Source organism: Macrobrachium nipponense, chromosome 46 (genome assembly GCF_015104395.2).
Source record: "Macrobrachium nipponense isolate FS-2020 chromosome 46, ASM1510439v2, whole genome shotgun sequence".
Classification (NCBI taxonomy): domain Eukaryota; kingdom Metazoa; phylum Arthropoda; class Malacostraca; order Decapoda; family Palaemonidae; genus Macrobrachium; species Macrobrachium nipponense.
Window position 1 is genome coordinate 29,879,915 of NC_061106.1, and position 12,910 is coordinate 29,892,824.

General features: G+C 37.6%; 1 long non-coding RNA gene across 2 annotated transcripts in view; it reads left to right on the forward strand.

The window, feature by feature from the left end:
• LOC135214858 (uncharacterized) overlaps positions 1-8,233 on the forward strand; it is a 29,151-nt gene extending 20,918 nt beyond the window's left edge. For both annotated transcript variants that reach the window (XR_010314508.1, XR_010314507.1), the window contains exon 3: positions 7,886-8,233. This is a non-coding gene — a long non-coding RNA (uncharacterized LOC135214858). The remainder of the gene's footprint in view (positions 1-7,885) is intronic.
• Positions 8,234-12,910: the final 4,677 nt, after the last annotated feature.

Here is a 12,910-nt window from a genome sequence, read left to right on the forward strand (position 1 = left end):
TGTATGGGAGAGGTAGTGATGGGATAATTGTAGTCGCCCAGGTGTAGTTCGCGAAGAAGGTCCTCTCACGTATTATCGTGTTGACCCCTCTGACTGTGTAGTTTGTAGATGTCCCTGTACAACCATCAGCTGCGACAAAGACTTGGGAATGGGCGGTGGTCCCGTCCGGGCATGACACTTGAAAACGTTATTTGTCGTATCGGATCCAGGAGCCGTTGTTCCTTCTGTAATTGAACTTATTACCGTCAAAGGGATAAAGTTTCTTCAGACAACCTTCGCGTGTATGGGAGAGAGAACCGTTTAGCACTATGCCTAACTCACATGAATCCACTGATATAGGGTGGAATTCAAAAGAGTCAGCTGTACAAACTTTATTATTCATGGCTTCTGAACAGTGAGTGAATTTATCTAAGTCTTTAATGACTGTATATGATTTCTTATCAGGGGAAATCAATACCTGTCCCGTCAAATTGGATATTACTGGACTTAAGTTATTTGTCATGAAAGTTGGGAACGGTGCTATTTTGTATGATTGCCAGGCATCGGAAGAATCAAAGGGGATAGTGATCATAATCCTATAATTTTCAACGCTTACCGATATTAAGCTATAATAAAACTCTATTTTATGGGCGTCTAATAAAGGAATATAACCTAGTTTCTCCCGTCCGTTCTCCAAAGTTAAAGTCAGATCTTTAATAGGCATAAGGTGTGGAGATAACACACCCTTTGTTGCTAACGTAATAGCTTCTACATAGTCCTTTGATTTCTCAATAAAATGTGATATTTTGGTACGGATATGATCTATTTTCGAACTATAATAAGCTAACGTAGCCAGCAAGTGTTGAACTTCCGTAATCTGATCGATATTACTAGAATGTTCGTTCACCAAACTCATTATTTGATTGATTGAGGATAACTGGCTGCGCAGTTTGGACAAAGCTAATTCGGTTTTGTGTTGCAAAAACTCAATTCTTTTATTTTGATTATTTATCTTAAGGCGATTTGAAATTCCTAAGCCTTGCAACAGATCCCAAGATGTTTAGTCCAGCAAAAATAAGCGGGTTGCGACGTTCGAGAGTATTGTGCCGCACAGACCACATCAGCAGGTCCCGAGCAAGTTCCTCTGCCTCAGCAGTTTTATTCTGCAAGTCATATGATAACATTTCCGCGACGCTTAGGGTTTGAGCTAGCGAAATCTCTGAGTTAGCATGAAAATAATGTTGGTGCATTTCCCTTAACGAAACAGCAAACCTCAACAGGTCATTCTTTAGGTTAAGGACGTCATCCTCAGGCAAGAATATCGCCTGCATGTCTACTTCTATGACTATATTACTTGCTGTAATGAAAACGTCTTCTGTTCTTTCTATAATAGTGCCATGATTAAACTCTAATTCTTTCGTTTTAGCGCTCTTCCCACACGACAAAGATGTCTGAACGAACAATATCACTCCTAACAATAACAGATTCATTTTGGAAACCTGTAATGAGTAATATATATGTAATAACTCATGTTAAAGAATATGTTTACATACAAATATGATATATATATATATATATATATATATATATATATATATATATATATATATATATAAATTATTATACAAGTTTCATAAATACAAAAATTTTTCCCTCACTCCATCTACCCTTCTTTAGTTTCTGATATGTGCCAATGGAACGATTCTCATATCAGTGGGTTGGGATACGTTTTGAATCCTAAATCTATTGGCCGTTAATGTTTCTAAAATGTTAAACGGGCCTTCAAACTTAGGTGTCAGTTTGTAGTTTAAACCTTTACGTACGTATACTTGTATGTATACCTTATCGCCCACGGCATATGTTCTAGTTGGCTTAGCTATTTTATCATGATTTCTTTTCATTATAATTTGTGCTTCTTCTAGATTCTTACGAAGTATATTATATCGACTTATGCTTGCATCCATAACATCCTTTAGAGGATTTGATAAATTGGTTGTAGGCGTTAATACATGGAAAGGTGTTCTAGCTGGGATACCGTACAGTGCCTCGTGCGGTGACATTTTAATAGATACATGATATGAGTGATTAAGAGTGCTTAGTACCGCAGGTATGGCAATGTCCCAGTTGGGGTCCATCCCCCCTAAGGTGACCCTTAAAATGTTTAAAACCTTACGATTTGCCCTTTCCACTAGCCCATTAGACTCTGGGTGGTAGATCATGGTATTGATTTTCTTTATGCAAAGGAATTCACACAAGGAGTTAAGGAAGTGATTATTGAATTCTCCGCCAGAGTCGGATATGATTATGTGTGGAATTCCATGTTTACAAATGAAGCACTCGTAAAACTTCCTAGCGCACTCGACTGCGGTTTTTGTTTTAAGCGCTATCAGTTCTGTATATCGAGTCAAGGCATCTATGATTACTAGGAGGTGCTTATTTCCTCTGTCTGACTCGTAAAACCCTGTTAATAAATCTAAGTGTACTCTTTCAAAGGGTTGATTTGGCACGAGATAAGCCCCTAGGCTGACAGGTGTCTTCGTGTGCCCTTTGTATTCTTGACAAGTGCGACAATTAGCATGTGCTTTTTTATATCTGTAAGCATCGTATGCCAAATAAAATAAGGATTTGGCTTTCTGTGACATGATGGAAAAACCCGGGTGTCCATGCAGTGGATTTGCATGCAACCATTTCAAGACAGTGGGTGAGTGAAATCGGTACCACCACCTGGTTGTTATTCAACTGTGGTGTGTTGCGGGTTTTCCTCTTCACGGATCTACGCAGGATATTATCTTTGATTATATAATTCTGCTGCTTATACTTTATATATTCTTTTTCCTTCGGATTTCCGTTTAATGCGTTTATGATTTTTTCTAATTGCTGATCTTTTCTTTGTTCCGTCTGTAATAGTTCAGCACTCCAGCCCAGATCTTCCTGTTCAGATATAGTTTTAACAATGGGCATGGAGGTTGATATATCTATTAATTCAGCTAATGGCTCCGTACAAGATGACGAGGGGTTGCGTGATAATGCGTCAGCAATGATATTTGCTTTCCCAGGTAAATACCCGATCCTTGCGCCAAAGTCCTGGATGATCATATGCCACCGAGTTCGCTTAGGGCTGTGACTAAAGCCTTTAAAGAAGTCCGTTAGGGGCTTATGATCAGTGAGAACCTTGACGGGATAACCGTATGTTATGAACTTAAAATGCACTAGTGAATTAACAATAGTGAGCCCTCCCTTGTCTATTACTGCATATTTACTTTCGGAAGGTCTCAGTTTACGTGAATAAAAAGCTATAGGGAAAAACTGTTTATCATATTGTTGAAGCAATACTTCACCTACTCCTAGGTCTGAGGCGTCTGTTGCAATAAAGAATTCGTTACCGAAGTCAGGAAATTTCAAGATAGGAGAACTACACAGTTCATCTTTCAAGGTATCGAACGCCTGTTGATGTTTTTCAGACCATATGAAATCTACGCCCTTCTTTATAAGATCGGTTAGGGGAGCGGCTATGATTGAGTAGTTGCGTATAAAGCGGCGATAATAGCCACTACATCCTGGAAATTGCTGTATTCCCTTGACGTTAGTAGGTATCGCAAAGTTACGGATAGCCTATACCTTATCATGGACTACTTTAAGACCTTGACTAGACACCGTGAAACCTAAATAGACTAGTTCTGTTTTTAAAAATTCACACTTACTTATCTTTACCCTTAGGTTATGCTGCCTTAGTCTTTGTAGCACTAACTCTAATTTACGTAGATGTTCTTCTAAGGTATTAGAAAAGATTACAAGGTCGTCCATATAGGCATGTAGGATATCTCCTAACAAGTCTCCAAACACAATGTTGATCATTCTAGTAAAAGTTATAGGAGCACAACGTAAACCAAAAGGCATACGCAAAAATTCATAATGTCCCCTGGCTGTGCTGAAGGCAGTGTATGGGATACTCTCTTCTTCCAACGGAATCTGATGGAAGCCTTTGAGTAAGTCCAAACTGGTAAAATATTTGTTCTGACCTAGTAAAGATAGAATATCGTTAGTACATGGCACTGGGAATCGGTCAGGGATTGTTTCCTCATTTAAGCGACGAAAAGCTACGCATATCCGCCAAGTTCGATCTTTTTTCGGTACTACTATTAACGGAAAATTATAAGGGCTGTTTGATTTCCTAATGACTCCTTCCTTTAGCATTTTACCTACTTCCTCAGTTATCTCATTCTGGAATTTCATAGGAAGTCTGTACGAAGGTACATAGATAACTTTCTGTTTGTCCTTTAGCCTTATTTGATGCTCGATGACATCCGTTTTTCCTAAGGTTCCATCCGTAGTGGAAAAGACATCATGATATTCAGTTAAAAGATTCAAAAATTTCTGCTGAATTTCTTCTTCTTGAATGTCTTTATTGATTTTATTTTTTATAGATTGCAAAAGGGATTCATCCGCAACTGATTGAGCGTGATTGATCTCAGCTACGGTAAGAATGCGCTGTTTTATAAACTTCCACATCCCAAGATATGTTGATTTTTGTGGATTACTAAAGTGGTATTCCAAATGAGTTACAGACTTCGATGTTACATTGTTGTTGTGAGCTGATGTATAAATGGCTTGTGTGACGGATAATCCGTGTGTTTTCAGAGTGTCGGAAAGGATTAACATTTCAGATCCCGGCAAGGTTTTCTTTACACGCATTAATATGTTTGAAGTTACGTTCGGCTCGAGAGTTTGTGTGCAAGCTGATATTACGGGTGAGCGAGAATTCTGTTGGGTCGCGTGGATTATTTCTTGGTTCATGAGAAAAGTGATTGGTTCTTCGATATATGTTACTACTCTATTTTCTGTCTCCTTATTATCTAAAACTGATTTTAGGGTATTAGAAGACTTATAGAATTTTCCTTTGATATACACGCCGTGTTTTGCAGGGGCTAAGGTAATGTTTTGATTGCCCATAGACGGGTATCCTATAATTACAGCGGGATACATAAAAATGTTTTGTACAACGAAAAGGTTATCGAAAACGTGCGCTTACTGACCTTGTACTGAACATGAGTTACTCCTACCACATTTAATTCATTATTTCCTATACCCGAGAGTCTTACTCCGGACTTCTCTATAGGGAAGTTCAAAAAGAGTAAATGATGAGTCCGCAAATCCATGATATTACGTGGACTACCAGAATCAAAGAACAAAGTAAATGACTTATGGTCCAAATTTACTGCATGTAAGGTTGGGTGTAACTCATCTTGACTTATAATTGCGTGAATTTGTTGCAAATCTATGGAACCTGCACAGATTTTTTGGATTCGGCCGTGTGTTTCATAGGAAAATTGATTGCCTCACAATGATCTGACTAAACTGATTAAAATTCGTCCTGACCTTCTGCAGTTTCTGGCTAGACGGAACCCAGGAACAGAGGTACCTGAAGCACGATTTGTTTGTTTCTGCTGTTGAGCAGCATTACTGTTCGCTTGTTTATTTTAAAGTACTGAGGACCACCCTTCTTTTTGTTTTCATTGGCAAACTGTTTGCGTGTTTTTAGGATTCTGCTGTTGATTCCGTGAGAAGCAACGATTATATGAAGAGTGGAAACTATTGTGTATTGAACAAAAACTCCGACAGTCTGAAATCATGTGACCATGGTCGTTTACAGTTTATAACAAACCATCCCTGCAGCTTGATTATTATTGACCACGTTTACTTGTTGTGGTTTATTCTCATTTTGCAAAAACTTGAGTAAGCGAGGGATCAAGGTCAGTACATTTAGACATGTGTTTTTTTATCTGTTTATACCATCTAGTTCCGTACTGTTGGGCTGCAGCTTTTTGTCAAAACACCGCACTAAAGCTTCAGGCAACATGACTGTAATGCTCGTGAGGTAAATGAGACATAAAATCTTTCACGGCGATTTTGGAACCTGTAACCCACCCGGAGTTACTTAAATTTACTTGATATTCATTTTAGCCAGTTGGCAATTAGCGCCGCCCACTCTACAACATTAAGCTGAGTCATAGAGGCTTGGTTAAGGATATTTCTTAAAGCTAGTACTACGTCTAAAGCCTCTTCACTGCCATACACGGAGCGTAACCTAACTTTGAACTCGTCCCATGTAGCCGCCTCTTGGAAAGAAACACCTCTTAGATATGCACTTGCGTCTCCTTTAGCAAAGTCTATGAAGCTTTTTGCTTCCTGTAATTGTACAGATGGGTCTGTGATGCTTTTTGCATTTTAAAATGAGCGTCTACAGATGAGATCCATGCCTCAACGTTTTGAGGATGGAACCCATTGACCCGACCTTGAAAAGGGACAATTGCTGACCTCGCGCTGACGAGCGTCACAACATTCGGGTTGCCAGCCGCAGTAGTTGCCATGTTAACTTTTACTTTTTTCTTATCACTCCTATTCCTTGCGGTTCTATCAAAATATCTATAAGAGTACACTCGACCACTACGTAAACGCATATGCAATATACAGTATAAATGTGTTGCAAATAATAGGAAAATCCCCCCAAAAAAGATACTATTAATACAGATAATTTGATAAAGATATTATACGGAGAATTCCTGGTAGAAAAAACGATTAGCAACAACGAGAAAAAGAATCTGCGGGCGAGAACTCGTAGTTGAAGATTGATTCCTGTAATGAATGAAGATTAAGACCGAATAACTCACCCCAGGAATACTGGACGATCGACTCTTAATGTACGACACCTCACTGAGAAAAAACCTGAATAGATAAAAGTTCTACTTAGCTCTGGTTTATATGGGGAAAGATTGTTGACGTCCGATGACGTCACAGCCTCCCCCTCTCTTTCGCGTTGCCGGAAGAAGTCAATGTCGTGATGACGTCACAGCCTCCCTCTCTCTCTCGTGTCGCTTCCTCTTGGCCTAATTTCCACGTCCTTGCATGTGATCGCGCGTTGTTTCCTATGTTTGTTTCTTCTTTCCGTTGATGTTCGATGCTGCTTCGCGTCCGGTTTTTGATTCTTGGAGACATGTGATGACAGTCACTCAAAAGTCGTCGATGTTGATGCTTGTATTCTTCTCGATGAAGGACATATCTTCGTCTTCATAGGATGTTTACAGTTGTGTTGATTGAAGATCCCGTTTCCTCAGTTTATTATTGACTTATAACTGGGCTTCGATGATTTAAATTCTTCGGTAGGCTTATATGGTTCTTGTGTAAGTTGGTCCCACCGCTGCCACCATTATTGTGGTCTTCCGCTTTGGCGAAAGACTGTTTGTCTTTTCTTACAACTGTTGTTCGTTAGCATTACTGGTTCTACTTTTCTTCTCTCCTACGTTGTATCTTAGTAAAGTTGATTCTTCTTAGAATAAGGGAGATGATTCAAACGGAGGAAGTTGATACATTAAAACAGCTTTATTTCTCAACTCCATCACAAGAGAGATGATTCGGTCAGAAGACCGCTCCGTTTGATAACTGGAATAGAACTAACAATTCAAAGCATCGTGTCGATATCGAAACACTAGCTATCTCAGCGATTTATACAAAAAGAAATAAGTAGTCCGCCGGCTCGGAAGTTACAAGTTTCCGGCGCAGGTTAACAGGTCAACCGCTTCCCATGGAAGGTGTTGTGAGCAGTTAACAGATTCATGAATTGATGATGTTTCCAAACAAACGTAAACCAGGCTACTGCATGCATTGCGCAGCGTGATCTAGATTTGAGATTGTCACGTAGGACGCTCCTAATTCACCAATGACCCCTCAGGTCATGGGTTCTATTTACAGATATGTAATTATCTGTTTCAAAGAATGTATTTATTACATATATACATACATATACCCATACCTATCCACTGCATATACATACTCATTTCACCTACATTCAGGTGAATGTTTATCAATGTCAACGAGTGTTACACCCTCCGCTTCTTTTCCAACCCACCAGATGGCAGCAGATCTTGGACGGGGAATGACCGACAGCGCGTGGACATGGAACTGAGGAAATGGGATCTCACCGAAAACAAGGTCTTGGTTCTGAGCCACGAAGACAGGCCTCACGAGGTCGTGTGGGACCCGGAGAAATACCAGCTAATAACGAAATACCTCGACTCTCAGACTGAGAGAGGCAAACCCGAATCAGTTACGAAGGAGATTGTGGACAAAGAGCCAAAGGTAAAAGATATTAATGTCCTTGGTGAAAACGGTAAAAATTATATTGTTATTTAGCTATGAGGTTTTATTGAGAGACAAGGCTACACTTACAATTGAGGTAGGGTGTTGTTGTGTGGTTAAATAAAAGCAACTATTAGAAAAATAAACTCTTCTCATTTCAAAGACTATCAAAGATCTGTATTCATTCTCAGATAACGCGCAAAAAATGGGTATAATTAGCAATTACACAACGAAAATACTAACGATATTGCGTGACATGTTTAGCAAACATTGATTATATACACTCCTTGCTTTCGCAAAGCGCAAAAGTGAAAACCAAACGAACTTAATGGTTGAAAAGTGTTCAAACTAAATCTAAAGTATATGAGAATTTTTTTTTTCCAGTGACCATACTGAAGTCATGATATCCATTATTAAACTGTCAAGAGCGATGGAGCAGTTATTCAAGATCAAAAGAAATCGCGTTCTGGATTGAAATGGATCCAGAAATAGACATTGGTTCTAAGATACACTAAAATTCTCACGAAAATACACCGAGTCTGCCTCCTGGTCTAGCACAGTAAATGGTTTTCTAAAACTAGTTAATCGGATTTAGGATTTAATCCCAAGATGTGTTAGTTTTCCACCGAAACAACATTGAAAAGAAAGGTACGAGGTGTGTACAGTGGCAGCCGACAAACTCAAGCTCACAGGTGCTCAGACCAAGATCGCTCCCTTACAAAATTAAGAGTATTTTCGACATCAGATTATATATATATAATATATATATATATATATATATATATATATATATATATATATATATTATATATATAATATAATAAAGAAGAGCCCATAAAAAACACAAAATATAGAGAGTAAAATACTATATTTCAGAGGACTGCTGTCTCCCTCTTCAGGTAGATGAATAAGAAAAGTTTACAGAAAAGGGGGTATTTATACCAAGATACCATCCATCCACAGGTAAGCCAATTTAGGTCACCCCCGCTGATAATCTTCCTTTAGTCTTCTGAAGCATTGGTTGAATGAAAATCTTGTCGATCACATCTGAATCCCATGCTCCTTTTGAGATGTTCTTTACCTGCCCTCTCTTTTATTAAGGCCGATTCCATCATTTGACTCTTGTAACCGGCAGTTGCTGCTATAAATTATATGTGACAAATTAACCAGTTTATTCTATGGTTATGTTCATTTTATATGGTTGAAAATAGCTGAGTTCTGTTGTCCATACCTAAACTGACCGTTTGTGTTGTATTAATCTCTGGGGAAGTGATTTTCCTGTAAATCCGATGTAAGATTGGTCACAGTCCTGGCATGGGATTTCGTAAACCCCTGTGTCCTTGGGGGATGTCTTTTGTTGGACGTTAATCAGGGATTTGGCTAAGGTGTTTGGGTAAGTAAATGCAAAAGGGTTAGATTTTCAAGAGATACACCCAATCCTTTTGGGTGTATCTCTGGTCGCCTTGAGGGGCTCAGTAGAGAATTACGTCCCCACAGAATTTTGTCGGAAAGTAAGATTAATTGGCCAAGACAAAAAAGAGTATTGAACTATTAGAGAAATTTAAAGTAATTAATCCTAAACTACCCTACTTTTATGGCCTTCCCAAAACTCACAAAGACAATCTTCCATTCAGACCCATCGTTTCATGTGCCGGAGCTTTCAACTACAAAATTTGTAAATGGTTAGCTGGCCTCCTTTCCCCTTTTTTAGGCACTTTTTCTCCCAGTCACATTAAACATTCGGAAGATTTTTGTCACAAATTCAGAGAAGCACATATACCCCTTCACAACATAAAACTTTTAACCTTGACGTCGATTCCCTATTCACAAAAGTACCAGTACAGGATGTTCTTCAGTTTTTGAGGGAAAAATTATCCCCCTATTCAGATCATTTCCCATTGGCACTTGACAAAATAATAAAGTGAGTTGAATTATGTGCATCTAATAACGTATTTTCATTCGGGGAATCATTCTATAAGCAAAAATTCGGGTGTAGTATGGGGAGTCCTTTAAGTCCTGTTTTAGCCAATCTGTACATGGAATACTTTGAAACTACAGTAATAAATGCAATAAAACCCAAAAACAGGCTGTGGATGAGATAGGTGGATGATATTCTAACATTTTGGGATAATAGGTGGGGCAATTTTAATGAAATCCTTTCAAAATTAAATGCATTAATGCCCAGCATTAAATTTAAAGTTGAATGGGAAACAGACAACAAAATTCCTTTTCTTGACTTTTTAATAATCAGAGACACGACAGAATACAAATTCACAATATACAGAAAACCAACGTTCTCACTTTCATACATTCACTACTTTAGCTATCACGAAATTGCTATAAAGATAGATGTAGCCAGCAACCTGTTCTTAAGAGCCTTACCAATTTGTTTCCCAGATTTCCTGGAAAAAGAATTCGAACTAATTCGTAAGCAACTTCGTCTTTAAGTATCCTGACCATATAACTTAGAAAGCAATTCACAAAGCTAACGTAATTTTCTACCGACCTCCTTAAGACAAGACCAGAGATACACCCAAGAATAAAATAAAAATATTCCACACCTGGACAGGATTAAGACGGTGACTCAGACCCTTGGAAAATCTAACCCTTTGCATTTACTTACCCAAACACCTTAGCCAAATCCCTGATTAACGTTCCAACAAAAGACATCCCCCAAGGACACGGGTTTACGAAATCCCATGCCAGGACTGTGACCAATCTGACATCGGATTTACAGGAAAATCACTTCCCCAGAGATTAATACAACACAAACGGTCAGTTAAGTATGGATAACAGAACTCAGCTATTATCAACCATATAAATGAACATAACCATAGAATAAACTGGAATTTGTCACATATAATTTACAGCAGCAACTGCCAGTACAAGAGTCAAATGATGGAATCGGCCTTAATAAAAGAGAGGCAGGTAATGAACATCTCAAAAGGAGCATGGGATTCAGATGTGATCGACAAGATTTTCACTCAACCAATGCTTAAGAAGATTAAAGGAAGATTATCAGCTGGGGTGACCTAAATTGGCTTACCTGTGGATGGATGGTATCTTGGTATAAATACCACCTTTTCTGTAAACTTTTCTCATTCATCTACCTGAAGAGGGAGACAGCAGTCTCTGAAAGATAGTATTTTACTCTCTATATTTTGGTGTTTTTATGGGCTCCTTTTATTAGATGGAATTCTGTTGTAACAGAACATTTTTACTAGTCACACACACACACACACACAACACACACACACACACACACACACACACACATATATATATATATATATATATATATATATATATATATATATATATATATATATATATATATATATATACACTTTAAGCTATACATTTACCTGTTAGCTTAATCTCCCTATGTTATACTGGACTAGTTTTTAGTGAAACAAATCGACAACGAAGAGATTGAATGCATTTACGAAAGCTCTGGAGACCTGGGATATTTCGCCAAAGCCTCAGGGACGAAAACTGTCCAGAAATACGGTAGTACAAAGGGAGGTAAGAAAGTATAGCTGAGAAGAAAACAAATTTGAATTACAGATGAAAGCAAAAAGACAGGGGGAAAAGAGACTGAAGATGACGACCAGCTGCTGCGACTCTTTCGCAAACATTGTTTATATCACAGTTACAACAATGGGTCGAGAGAGCGTCTACTCAGGACAGGTGGGGAAGGTCTTAGGGTGTGGAGACCGTGAAAGACACAGACAGCGCTGTAGTATTCCTTTGTTACGGATCTTCCTTTCAGGAAGGTCAATTGCCCACTGAAATGGATGTACTGTACGGAGTCAATGAAACTTGATATTTCATACAACAGAGACAAAATCCCTTAAGTTACCTCACGTATAAGTTACACCTACGACTAAGAACATCAACGGCGTCACACAAGTAAACAAACGCTACGCACCTCAGTATGACACCAAGGACGTTAACGTAGAAATGAATGCCACCAGACAATGCTTACGTCGAGAATAATTCTTTTTTATCAGTGACAAAAGCATCCTTCAAACTTCTGGCAAGTACTCATTCAACTTTGGATGAAGGACTTTGAAGTTCCAAATACCAAGTTCAGAAAACTATATGCTATTCGTTTCCATCTCAGTACATGGGGGCAGAAGTCTCTCTCTCTCTCTCTCTCTCTCTCTCTCTCTGAGTAGCATTGTATATATATATATTTATATATATATATATATATATATATATAGTATATATATATATATATATTTATATACATATATATATATATATATATATATATATATATATATATATATATCTATATATATATATATATATATATATACACACACACGTACGGACACATACACATATATATTTTTTATTTATTTCAGACTTTTCTTGAATATAATTATGAAGAGTGAAAACATGTATTTCGATGTGAGAATATAACACTATAACATTTACAGTTCAGTTTAAAATGCTTCACTTTCATGTTATATATATATATATATATATATATATATATATATATATATATATATACTATATATATATATATATATATATTAATCTATATGTGTGTGTGTGTGTGTGTGTGTCTGTAATATATATATATATATATATATATATATATATATATATATATATATATTATAATATACATATACATTATCATGTAGTATGATGTATATATATTATTATATATAAATTTTTTCTCCTCGAATGTTGAGAAATATTTTTGGGGAAAGGGTTATCATTGGCTGAAAGGCACGCACCTTAAACGACCCAAGCTGTGAATCACAACAGACGAATA